The following is a 12,286-nucleotide window of genomic DNA, read 5'->3' on the forward strand; positions in this document are numbered from 1 at the left end:
TTACCCACTATAATCATAAAATTAACATCTGCTCTGGACAAAATATTCAGCACTGCTTTTTATGCCTAACTTAAGAAAAAAATATTTGTTCTATAAATATTAAATAAATGTGATAAAGAAAGCATTAAATTGACCTTTCTCATACATGTTGACACATTGTTACAACAGTAATTTATGTTTTAAAACAAATTATAAGTAAACTATTTTTATTTCTTGAAAATTGTTGCTTTAATTAATGTTTTGTGAGATAGAACCTTATAATTCCAAGCAGAAAACGACTTTTTAGAATTAGAAGGTTCTATCTGCATTTGACCTGTTCCCAAAATCCCCATTTAAAAATTTTATAGGATTTTGATATTGTACATTTAGAATACATTTAGGGTCTCTGTCATTCTCATGTAGGAAAGAGACTTGTTCCCCATATCATTTTTGCTATATAGAATGCAAAAACTTTGAAGCTCAATATCTCAAAACCACTCGGAACGCAGATAGAACCTTATAATTCTAAGGTGACGATTTATATTTTGTGGTGTGTCCTTTCATCTTATCCACTATCTGTCTGGCTCATTTTTCTCCTTCCTTTCTCACATTGGGCAGTGTGTCTGTGTTTTGTCTCGTCTCAGCTCCTGTATGCCACGTATCTCAGCAGCGGTGCTCAGATGAGTGTGGGCTTGAACGAGGAGGACAGGAGAGACGTTCTGCTGCGTCTGAGTCCACCGTTTGAGGATCTGTTTGACCGAGCGGAAGAACACGCTCTGAGTGTCCTGCTGGAGCCCTGGACGCTGCTGTCAGAGAGACTCAGAGACACACTGCACACTGTAAGAGTCACCGGCGACACAGTCGCACACTGATCCGTTATCGTCCCGTAGGAGCAGTAGTGCAGTGTTTTGTGGCTGTCTGTAGGTGGCGCAGTGGCAGGAGGTGCGTTACGCCGAGGCTGAACTCTTCCAGACGCTGCAGACTCTCTACACACAGAGTAGACCACAGCAGGTATGAAACGGAAGACTCAAACATTTGCATAGGAAATAGCTTAGTTACACACTGAAAAATAAGGTCTTTACATGAGAACTGAATTTAAAACCAAAATATAGCAGCCTATTTGTTAAAACAAATTAGGTTAAAAAAATTAGGGTTTGGAGAATATATCGATTAAATAAAAAAAATTAAACGCTGAATAATTTCTGAGAATTAAAGGGGTCATATGATGTGGTTTCTTGTTTTCTTTTGTCTTTGGAGTGTTGCGAGCTGTTTGTGCGTAGATCATATCTGTAAGGTTGCAAAGCTTAAAGTCTCAAAACCAAAGAGATATTTATTATAAAAGTTAAGACTCAGCCACACCTCCCTAAAACGGCTCGTTCAAACACGCCCCACTGGTCCACGTCACGGAGAGAGTAGATTAGCGTAACACCGCCCATATGGATATGGAAAGAAAGAAGGTGTAACTTTTAGCAGCTGCAGTAGTGTTGCTGTTGCATGTTGTGGAGACGCAGTGTGTCTCATTGCAAAAGTGAAAGTACTTTGTTTGGCCTTGCAAATGAGGACACAACTAGAAATCAGTGGTTAAGTTATATTTACAACACTGTTCCTGAACAATACAATGCAAATATTAGAGTGGGTGATGCATTTTTGACGGAGGACTGTTTCCTGAACCTGGGAGAGCAGCTTACAATGCCAGCTGTACACAAAGGGTTAAGGCTATAAAGTGGGGCAATTCCAGTGTTGCAAGGACAGTCTGACGCGTCTGACTCACAGCCTGTAAGTACGTTTCATATTTAAAGAATTCAGTGCTGACTATTCAGACATGGTGTTATGTTACGTGGCACGATGCATAAAAAGACATTATAGTCATTGTCGTTATGTCTCCACTGGATGCAACAAATGCCTGGTTTATAATGGGTTTTATTGTTTCTGTCTCGTCGCACCGAGAAACGGCATGGTCAGGGGTGTAACATATCCATCACATGCTTAAGGTATTCGGCCAATCACAATGCACTAGATAGCTGGCCAATCAGAGAACACCTCGGTTTCCATCAACGATGAGTTTTGTAAAAATCAAAGTGTTTCAGAAAGGAGGGACAGAGGAGCAACAATAATATACAGTATGTGGAAAATGTTTTTTGAACCTCAAACTGCATAAACGCATCGCACTACAATGAATAAACAAAATAATGCTCTTTTTAGCAACATTAAATGACCCCTTAAATGCAAATTGAATAGTAAGTGGTGTAAAATAGTATAAACTTCTCCATTGTTATCCAGCAGGAGCGCAGGACTGCAGCAGCACCAGCGGAGGGCAGCAGAGCGCCGGATCTCTGGTCTAAGGTTCCTCGTGAGTTCCGTGGGGTCCGTCTGGATTCTCTGCTGAGGAACCGCATGGAACTGCAGCACTTCCTGTCCTTCCTGGAGGAGAATTCAGCCAGGTGAATGAAATCCAGTGAGACTGATGTGTGTCGAAGTGTCCCGTACACTGCTTTGACGTGTGTGTGTGTGTGTGTGTGTGTGTGTGTGTGTGTGTGTGTGTGTGTGTAGTTTGGAGCTGCAGTGCTGGCTGGACGTGGAGCAGCTGAAGAAGAGTGATGGAGCGCTTCTGGAAGAGAGAAACATCAGCATCAAAGACAAATATCTCAATAGCAACTTCCTGTTTGGACCCTGCAGCCCAGCCACTGAAGAACAGCAGATGAGGGTATGAGATCAGCTCATGTGTGAATGAATGAGTGTGAGAGTGATGTCAGTTTATGAGAGACATGTGAGTGACGCAGCTGCTGCACAGATGATCAATCACAGCACAATCTCACTCTGTGTGTGTCTCTGTGTGTGTGTGTGTGTGTGTGTGTGTGTGTGTGTGTGTGTGTCTCTGTGTGTGTGTGTCTCTGTGTGTGTGTGTCTCTGTGTGTGTGTGTGTGTGTGTGTGTGTGTCTCTATCTGTGTGTGTCTCTATCTGTGTGTGTCTCTGTGTGTGTGTGTCTCTGTGTGTGTGTGTCTCTGTGTGTGTGTGTCTCTGTGTGTGTGTGTGTGTGTGTGTGTGTGTGTGTGTGTGTGTGTGTGTGTGTGTGTGTGTGTCTCTGTGTGTGTGTGTGTGTGTGTGTGTGTGTGTGTGTCTCTGTGTGTGTGTGTGTGTGTGTGTGTGTGTGTGTGTCTCTGTGTGTGTGTGTGTGTGTCTCTATCTGTGTGTGTGTGTGTGTGTGTGTGTGTGTGTGTCTCTGTGTGTGTGTGTCTCTGTGTGTGTGTGTGTCTCTGTGTGTGTGTGTGTGTGTGTGTGTGTGTGTGTGTGTGTGTGTGTGTGTGTGTCTCTGTGTGTGTGTGTGTGTGTGTGTGTGTGTGTGTGTGTGTGTGTCTCTCTGTGTGTGTGTGTGTGTGTGTGTGTGTGTGTGTGTGTGTGTGTGTGTGTGTGTGTCTCTATCTGTGTGTGTGTCTCTGTGTGTGTGTGTCTCTGTGTGTGTGTGTCTCTGTGTGTGTGTGTCTCTGTGTGTGTGTGTGTGTGTGTGTGTGTGTGTGTGTCTCTGTGTGTGTGTGTCTCTATCTGTGTGTGTGTGTGTGTGTGTGTGTGTGTGTGTCTCTGTGTGTGTGTGTGTGTCTCTGTGTGTGTGTGTCTCTGTGTGTGTGTGTGTGTGTGTGTGTGTGTGTGTGTCTCTGTGTGTGTGTGTGTGTGTGTGTGTGTGTGTGTGTCTCTGTGTGTGTGTGTGTGTGTGTGTGTGTGTGTGTCTCTGTGTGTGTGTGTGTGTGTCTCTATCTGTGTGTGTGTGTGTGTGTGTGTGTGTGTGTGTCTCTGTGTGTGTGTGTCTCTGTGTGTGTGTGTGTCTCTGTGTGTGTGTGTGTGTGTGTGTGTGTGTGTGTGTGTGTGTGTGTGTGTGTCTCTGTGTGTGTGTGTGTGTGTGTGTGTGTGTGTGTGTGTGTGTCTCTCTGTGTGTGTGTGTGTGTGTGTGTGTGTGTGTGTGTGTGTGTGTGTGTGTGTGTGTCTCTATCTGTGTGTGTGTCTCTGTGTGTGTGTGTCTCTGTGTGTGTGTGTCTCTGTGTGTGTGTGTCTCTGTGTGTGTGTGTGTGTGTGTGTGTGTGTGTGTGTCTCTGTGTGTGTGTGTCTCTATCTGTGTGTGTGTGTGTGTGTGTGTGTGTGTGTGTCTCTGTGTGTGTGTGTGTGTCTCTGTGTGTGTGTGTCTCTGTGTGTGTGTGTGTGTGTGTGTGTGTGTGTGTGTCTCTGTGTGTGTGTGTGTGTGTGTGTGTGTGTCTCTATCTGTGTGTGTGTGTGTGTGTGTGTGTGTGTGTGTGTGTGTGTGTGTGTGTGTGTGTGTGTCTCTATCTGTGTGTGTGTGTGTGTGTGTGTGTGTGTGTAGCTGCTGCAGATGTGCGGCGGATGGCAGCGTCTCCAGTGTGAGTCCGTCTCTCTGTCGGTTCTCGCTGAGCTTCAGTCTCTGCTTCATAGTCGTCTGGAAACTCGATGGCTGCCGCTGTTTCTCTCGAGCTCACAGTTCATCACGCGTCAGCAGCGGAAGGTAATTAAACATCCACATCACCATCTACAACACTTGCACTCTTCTGGTTTTTAAAGTGTCGTGTTGTGCATGAAAACACACACAGCAGTGAGAAGTGAACAAACGGTGTTGAAGGTGGAAAGAGCGCAGTTCATTCACAATCCCCACCTGCCGCTCTAGGAATCGAACCTGCAACCTTCGGGTTACAAGCCTGACTCTCTCACCATTAGGCCATGACTGCCCCACAAAACTCCCTGTATGAATAGTGAATATCTATTATACACAGATCCAAGGCTCTCCATCATTTCAACAATACGATGAATACAGCTCTTCCTGTGCTTCATCTGCTGTACTGTAATGTTTTGTCTTCAGAACTTTTTTAATTGACAGAAACTAGATGTGTCCATAGATTAAAATAATTAACTACAACATTAGTCAAAATAAGTTTCTGGATTGCAAAAGTTTCATGATCTGAACGTTCTTCAGGGTTCCTGCACATCTTAATTTGTGACGTCCAGTCGTTCCTCATTTACTGTACGAGGATTAAGATCAGGATTTTTAAAAAATATATTTTTAATTTCAGTTTCAACCTGATGTTGGCATAACTAATAAAATGTATAAATAATCATTATTAAAAAGCCAGGTTATTATTTTTTTAATTAGTTTTTTTTTTTTTTTTAAGGCAAGACCCTACAGACTCATTTCAGTATCACAGCAAACAGTACAGTTTTATTCCCATCTATATTCTGAATGCTTTTACTGAGGGGTTTGTTCATAAGGTTAATTTTTTGTTAATTATGTAACATTTTGTTAATGTATGCATAATCTGAAAGTTGAATAAATAAGCTTTCGATTGATGTCTGGTTTGTTAGGATAGGACAGTATTTGGCTGAGATACAACTATTTGAAAATCTGGAACCTGAGGATGCAAAAAAATCTAAATATTGAGAAAATCACCTTTAAAGTTGTCCAAATGAATTTCTTAGCAATGCATATTACTAATCAAAAATTAAGTTTTGATACATTTATGGTAGGACTTTAATTTATCCAATGTTCAGATTTATGTGGTGAAATTTCATGCCAGTTCTAACATTTAATTAGAAAATGCCAAACACTTATTACTTTTCAGAAAACTTGTGCTAAAAATGTCCTAATGTACTGCGATTAACCTCCGCCGGCGTCAACTGGGGCAAATCTAGAGATATCTGTCAGTTGACCGGCGCAGCTCTGCTGGAGAAGCACTTGTGTGTTTTGTGGTGAATGCGTTGCTCAGTCTGTCAGTGTTAGTATCTGACCAGAGCCGTGTGTTTGAGATGCAGTGAGAGCTTCTGATGAGCGGATCGCTGACGTTCACACGTCCATCTCTCCTCACGTTACCTGTCAGAAAATTACACCTGAGATTCCTCCGGTTTCCTAATTACTCTAATTACAGTAATTACCCAAAACACCTGCAGATCAGATCCTCAGACACCAGCTGACAGAGACGCATCTCATTCTGCTCCTGTTCCACACACACTGACCATGATCATGATGATGAGGTTATTAAAATACATCTGATCTGCTGCACATGTACATCCATCATGACATTCACAAACTTCATCAAGAATACTGCACCACAACTGAATAAATACATGTGGGATCTCTCTCACGCACTCATTCTTTTCAGTGCTCTAGTGGAGTCTGAGTGACTCACTGCTGCACTGTATTGAGACAGGTGTGTGTGTGTGTGTGTGTGTGTGTGTGTGTGTGTGTGTGTTATATATCTGTGTGTGTGTGTGTGCAGGTGACAGATGTGGAGTGTGAACATCAGCCGGTCGTGCGTCAGCGCAGAAGGAGACACATATGGAAGGTGAGTCCATCTTTATTCTTACATGATCGTGTCATTTGGACAAAAACTAAAGAGATTTTCTACTCTTCTCCAGTTTCTCTTTACAGGAGTAGTTCACTTCCAGAGCAAAAATGGCTGTCATCCTTTGTCATCCAGGATGTTCATGTCTTTCTTTCTTCAGTCGATATAAAAAAAATGGTTTTTGAGGAAAACATTTCAGGAATGTTCTCCATATAGTGGACTTCTATGGTGCTCTGAGTTTGATCTTCCAAAATGCAGTTTAAATGCAGCTTCAAAGGACTCTAAACGATCCCAGCCGAGGAAGAAGAGTCTTATCTAGCAAAACAATCAGTCATTTTCTAAAGAAAAGTTGATGACAAAAATTACCAAGACAAGCATTTGAGGTTAAAAAGTACAGAAATTGTAAATAGTTTTAGAACATAACCATTTGTTTAGCTAGATAAGACCATTCTTCCTCGTCTGGGATCGTTTAGAGTCCTTTGAAGCTGCATTTAAACTGCATTTTGGAAGATCAAACTCAGAGCACCATAGAAGTCCACTATATGGAGAGAAATCCTGAAATGTTTTCCTCAAAAAACTTAATTTCTTTATGACTGAAGAAAGACATGAACATCTTGGATGACAAGGGGGTGAGTACATTATTAAAGGAAAATTTTACTTTCAGAACAAAAATGTACAGATAGTGTTATTTTGTCTAGTTGAGTTCATATTTGTTTTATGAAAAACTTATTAAATGACTTCTTGTTCTTCTGAACACATTATGCAGTGCATGCTTTAATGTAACTTTATTTCTATCCACTCTACCAGATCAATAACTGTCATAATAGTCTGTAATTGATTGCAGTGTCTAATAAATATTGACTGTGATATTGTGATTTTATGTCAACATGGATTCATGTCAGATGATTTAGAAGATTTCATTCACTGTGTTCCCGCTGCACACACATCACTCTGAGATTACGTGTGTGTGTGTGTGTGTGTGTGTGTGTGTGCGTGCGTGCGTGCGCTACTAAATATATTGTAGTAGCCTAAACTTTTGTACAGCTGCTTTGCAACAATTTGTATTGTGAAAAGCGCTATACACATAAACTTGAATTGAATTGTGTGTGTGAGCAGGTGTCTGGAGGTTTGATGAGTTCGTCTCAGGAGTCGGTGTCTCTGCGCAGGGCTCTGTTGAATCCCGTCTCCTGTCTGCAGTTCCAGAAGTTTCTGTCAGTCCGTGATGATCTGCTGGAGAACGATCTGCTCTTCTGGCTGGAGGTTCAGAGATACAAGGTAAGATGAGAATGAGACGCTCACAGATGCATCTGGAAAAATGTCTTCACCTGTCTTAGTGTGTGTGAATAATTCCTGTCTTCAATCTTGATGTTGTTTATTTAGTAAACTTCAGGGTAACTTTGATATTGTTAGTCATATTTCCAGATGAACACTTACTGGACTGAAGCAGCTTGGCTTTACTTGATTCTCCATCAATCATTTTTTATTCTCAAATCTGATCATCAGGGTCTTTTGCGGAACATTTGTTTCCAGAAGCTTTACTTTCAGTGTTCCTCAGTCGAGGATTGATGTTACTGTAGTTCTAGACTAAACATGCATTAATTCATCGCACTCACAAAAAAATTAATTCAGTATATCTTAAAATGAATTAAAAAACAGTGAAATGCAAACTCAGAATATGATGCGAACCTACAATAATTAAAGATAGTAAATGACACAAATATCCTTTATGTATTTAATCACTATTTTATGAAGTGGTCTGTTTGCTGCTGACCTTTGATCCAATTCATCCCTACTAATAAGCAAAAATTACTTTAAAAAAAATGAAGCACAAATGTTAGATTATCTAATTGCTGAAGAGTGCACAGACATGAATGAACCTTTCCCTCAGCCTGAGGTGTATTCATCTCACTTTTGGTGTGAAAGGGCTTTTACATTTGCCAAAAACAGAACTTTTTATATTAAAAACAAACAAGCAAGGCCTGCCAAGATTTAAAAAGTAACGCAAAAGTAGCATAATTAGTTACTTTTTTAGGGAGTGATGCAATATTGTCATGCATTACTTTTAATAGTAACTGTCCCCAACACTGAATCTCATCATATAAATATCAGCATCTGCAGCAAATTGAGTCTCTGAATGAAATGAATGATGTCCTCACTGGATCAGACTCTATGAGCCAGACAAACCTGATGGAGCAAATGTGATGTAGGAAACACTAGTTTTTGTGTTGAGTGAAATGAGTGTGTGCAGGATCTGTGTCACTCCCGCTGTGATGAGGTGACGCTCCAGAGGAAGGTGTCCATCATCATCAGCTGCTTCATCAGTTCGTCCGTCCCGCCGGCGCTGCAGATCCACGTTCCTCCTGATGCGGCGCAGCGTGTGTCCAGTCAGCAGCGAGCGCTGGGGCCGTACGTCTTCAGAGAGACACAGGTGTGTGACTGACAGATGTCTTCAGTCTGACACACGTCCATCTGTCTGACTCCTGTCTCTGTCTCTCTGTGTGTGTGTCAGGCGTGTGTGTTCGAGGAGCTGCTCAAGCACTGGCCGGATTTCGTGGCGTTGCGCTCTGCTGTCGGGGAGGATGAGTTTCAGCGAGTGCTGGACAGAGAGAGACGGAGCAGACCCACAGAAGAGCAGGACCACTGCAGCTCTCCGGTGTGTGATCATGGAAAATGTAGGATGTGTTTGACTTAACGCAGCGCTGCACAGATCGATCAAATTCTGACTTGAAGCAGTGCATGCCGCTTAGAAATTTTGTCCGGTTTGAGGACTGTCACGAGGGGCATCACAGTACCGCAATGGTGATTCGAGAGCAGACGGCTAACTTTCTCCAAAACAGCTGCAGGAGCTTTGATGACGACATTAATATTTCAATAGTATATGATTATGTTGAGCTTTATTCTTGAACAGATGACACTGTATTAAGCAGCATATAAAAAGTGTTTATGTTGCTCATGAAAATGTTTCTGAAATGTATGTGTATTTACAAATATTGCATTTTTTATATATAAACAAACTGCCACTCAAAAGTTGGGGGTCAGTAAGACTTGTAATGTTTTTAAAGAAGTCTCTTCTGCTCATCAAGGCTGCATTTATTTGATATAAAATACAGAAAAACACAGTAATATTGCAAAATGTTATTACAATATAAAATAATGATTTTTATTTTAATAAAAATTAAAAATAATTTTTTAGCGTCACATGGTTTTTTTAGAAATCATTCTAATATACTGATTTATAATTAGAATGATCAATTCTGGAAACAGTTGTGCTGCTTAATATTTTTTTGGATCTTGTGAACTTTTTATTTTTTTTAAGGATTTTTTGATGAAAAAGTTAAAAAGAACAGAATTTATTCAAACTAGAAATCTTTTCTAACAATGTAAGACTATGTTATCACTTTTTATTAATTTAACAGATCCATGTTGAATAAAAGTGTCAATTTCTTTCAAAAAAAGAAAGAATAAAAATGTACTGACCCCTAACTTTTGATCAGTAGTGTATATTGTTAAATCTCTTTATTTTAAATAAATGCTGTTCTTTGACCCTTTATTGATCAAAGAATCCTGAATAAAAAGTATAAAAAAATATTAAGCAGCACAACTGTTTGCATCACTGATAATAAATCATATTAGATTTTAGATTAGAATGATTTCTGAAGATCATGTGACACTGAAGACTGGAGTAATGATGCTGAAAATTCAGCTTTGATCACAGGAATAAATTGTATTTTAAAATGTATTCTATTTTAATATTTCTAGCTTCTATTTTCTAATATTTCTAGCTTGGATCTGGATCAGCTTTCATGTTTTCTAGAACTCAATGATAATTGAATGATATCATCTGTCTGTTTGGAATCGGTTTCATTTACAAACATTGTGTGTGAAGGAAGCACAGTTGAAAACACTGCATCTGTGTTTATTGTTCTGCAGCAGGAGGAGGACGAGGATGAGGAAGAGCAGAACTGCAGGACCGACGGCGCACGAGCGGACACGTATAAGGTCAGAGGTCACACTGTTGTCTTCATCTAAATCACATCAGCAGGAGCTCATCATCTTGCATTCATGAGTCTGAATCATTCAGTCACGTTCATCCAGTGTTCTTTTAGTGATTTTTTTGAGATAACATATTTTTAATATGTATTTGTTAGGAGTGTGATGAGATCTGACTGGTCTGGTGAGAAGGTGACGATATCATGGCAAAACATTTTTCAGTGTTTCCATTAGAGCTGAATGACTAATAGTTAAAATTATTTATTATTAAAATTGTCATTGAATCATACATTCAAGAGATTCCAATCGTGAAACAAGTCTTTAGTAATTGAGACACTGGCTCCTTCATTTTTTTTAAATTTTGTTCAAATTTATACTTAAGCAATGAACATTCAGTCAGAACCACTAGTGAATTACATCATTTTGTTTAGATTTCTATTCCTTTTTTTCTTCAGAATCGTGATCTCCAATTTATAAAAGATAGTTTTTCAGTTTATCCAGAATCATGCAGCATTAGTTTACATGTTTATTACTGCGTATAATTCATTAAAATAGAAGTTTAATTTCATAAAGTACAAGTTCATATCAAAATGCACCTACTTTTTTTCTGCATTTTGTGTTTTTTGTTGAATAAAATACTATTTTTTTAAATATATATTTCATCATTGAGTATTTCTTTAAAGCAGAAAATATATCAAATACTAGGGGTGTGACGAGACACTTCTCTCATGAGACGAGATTTGACTTTTTTAATGTTAATTTTGGTTAGTTTTAGTATTTTTGTTGTTTCTGTCACTTCTATTTTTTTTTTTTTTTTTTTTTTTGGTCAATTCAGTCAGTATTAGTTTTTATGTAGTTTTAGTTATTACAAAATTGACTGAGAATGTAAATGAGGTATAAAACACTTGACGCGTGTGAAGTGCTGTGTTTGACGCATCTGTGGTCTTCAGCTCCTCCGTGATGAGCGTCTGTGGGATTATTTTCTGATCTGTCAGATCCGTCAGTCGTGTTCATATTTGAGCAGATTTTCCTGAATGATCCGTGAGGATGGTGATCTACAGCAGGAGCCACTGGATCTTCAGCTCATGACTACAGTAAGACTTCTTTATTAACAACTGTGTTTGATGAAATCTGCCCAAAAAACCTAAAACCCCATCAGTGCCATTTCCTCTTCCTCATGTCGTTCAAACCATGACTGTCTGTCTTCAGTGAAGAGTTGCAGAAATCTGTGATTTGTTTAATGAGTGAAAGTCTTCAGTGTTTGATTCCCAGCATCTTTCCATCTTTTGTGTTTCACAGCAGTCAGTCATAGAGCTTTGAATGATGACAGAAGGATCATGTGACCCTGGTATATTTGTAGCAATAGCCAACAATACATTGTATGGGTCAAAATGATTGATTTTTTTTTTTTTTTTTTGCCAAAAATCATTAGGATGTTAAGTAAAAGTCATGTTTCATGAAGATATCTTGTAAATTTTCTACTGTAAATATATCAAATTCATCAATTATATGTGTGTATATATATCAGTTTTTGATCAGTAATATGCATTTTTATGAGCTTAATTTTTTTTTTAACTTCTTTAAAGGTGATTTTCTCAATATTTAGATTTTTTTTGCACACTCGGATTCTAGATTTTCTAATAGTCGAATACTCTGCCAAATATTGCCCTGTCCTAAAAAACCATACATCAAGCTTATTTATTTAGCTTTCATATGATCAATTATGAAAAAAAAAAATAGGAAAAAGTTTATGCACCTGTCAAGTTTGAGATTTTGGGCTTTTTGGTTTTTCATAGTGTTGTGTTTTTTTTTTTTTGTTTTTTTTTCCAGACTAGTGGAAAGAAAACACCCAAAAGACACTGTTAAGTGTTTCTTTTATAGCACTTTATCTATTTGTGTCAATAGCCTTAAAATTATGTTTTGTAATTGAAATCTGTTTTCTCAAAATGAGTTTTTTCTTCTACACTGAGCATCAATCTCC

The sequence above is a fragment of the Garra rufa genome, chromosome 9 (assembly GCF_049309525.1).
Source record: "Garra rufa chromosome 9, GarRuf1.0, whole genome shotgun sequence".
Classification (NCBI taxonomy): domain Eukaryota; kingdom Metazoa; phylum Chordata; class Actinopteri; order Cypriniformes; family Cyprinidae; genus Garra; species Garra rufa.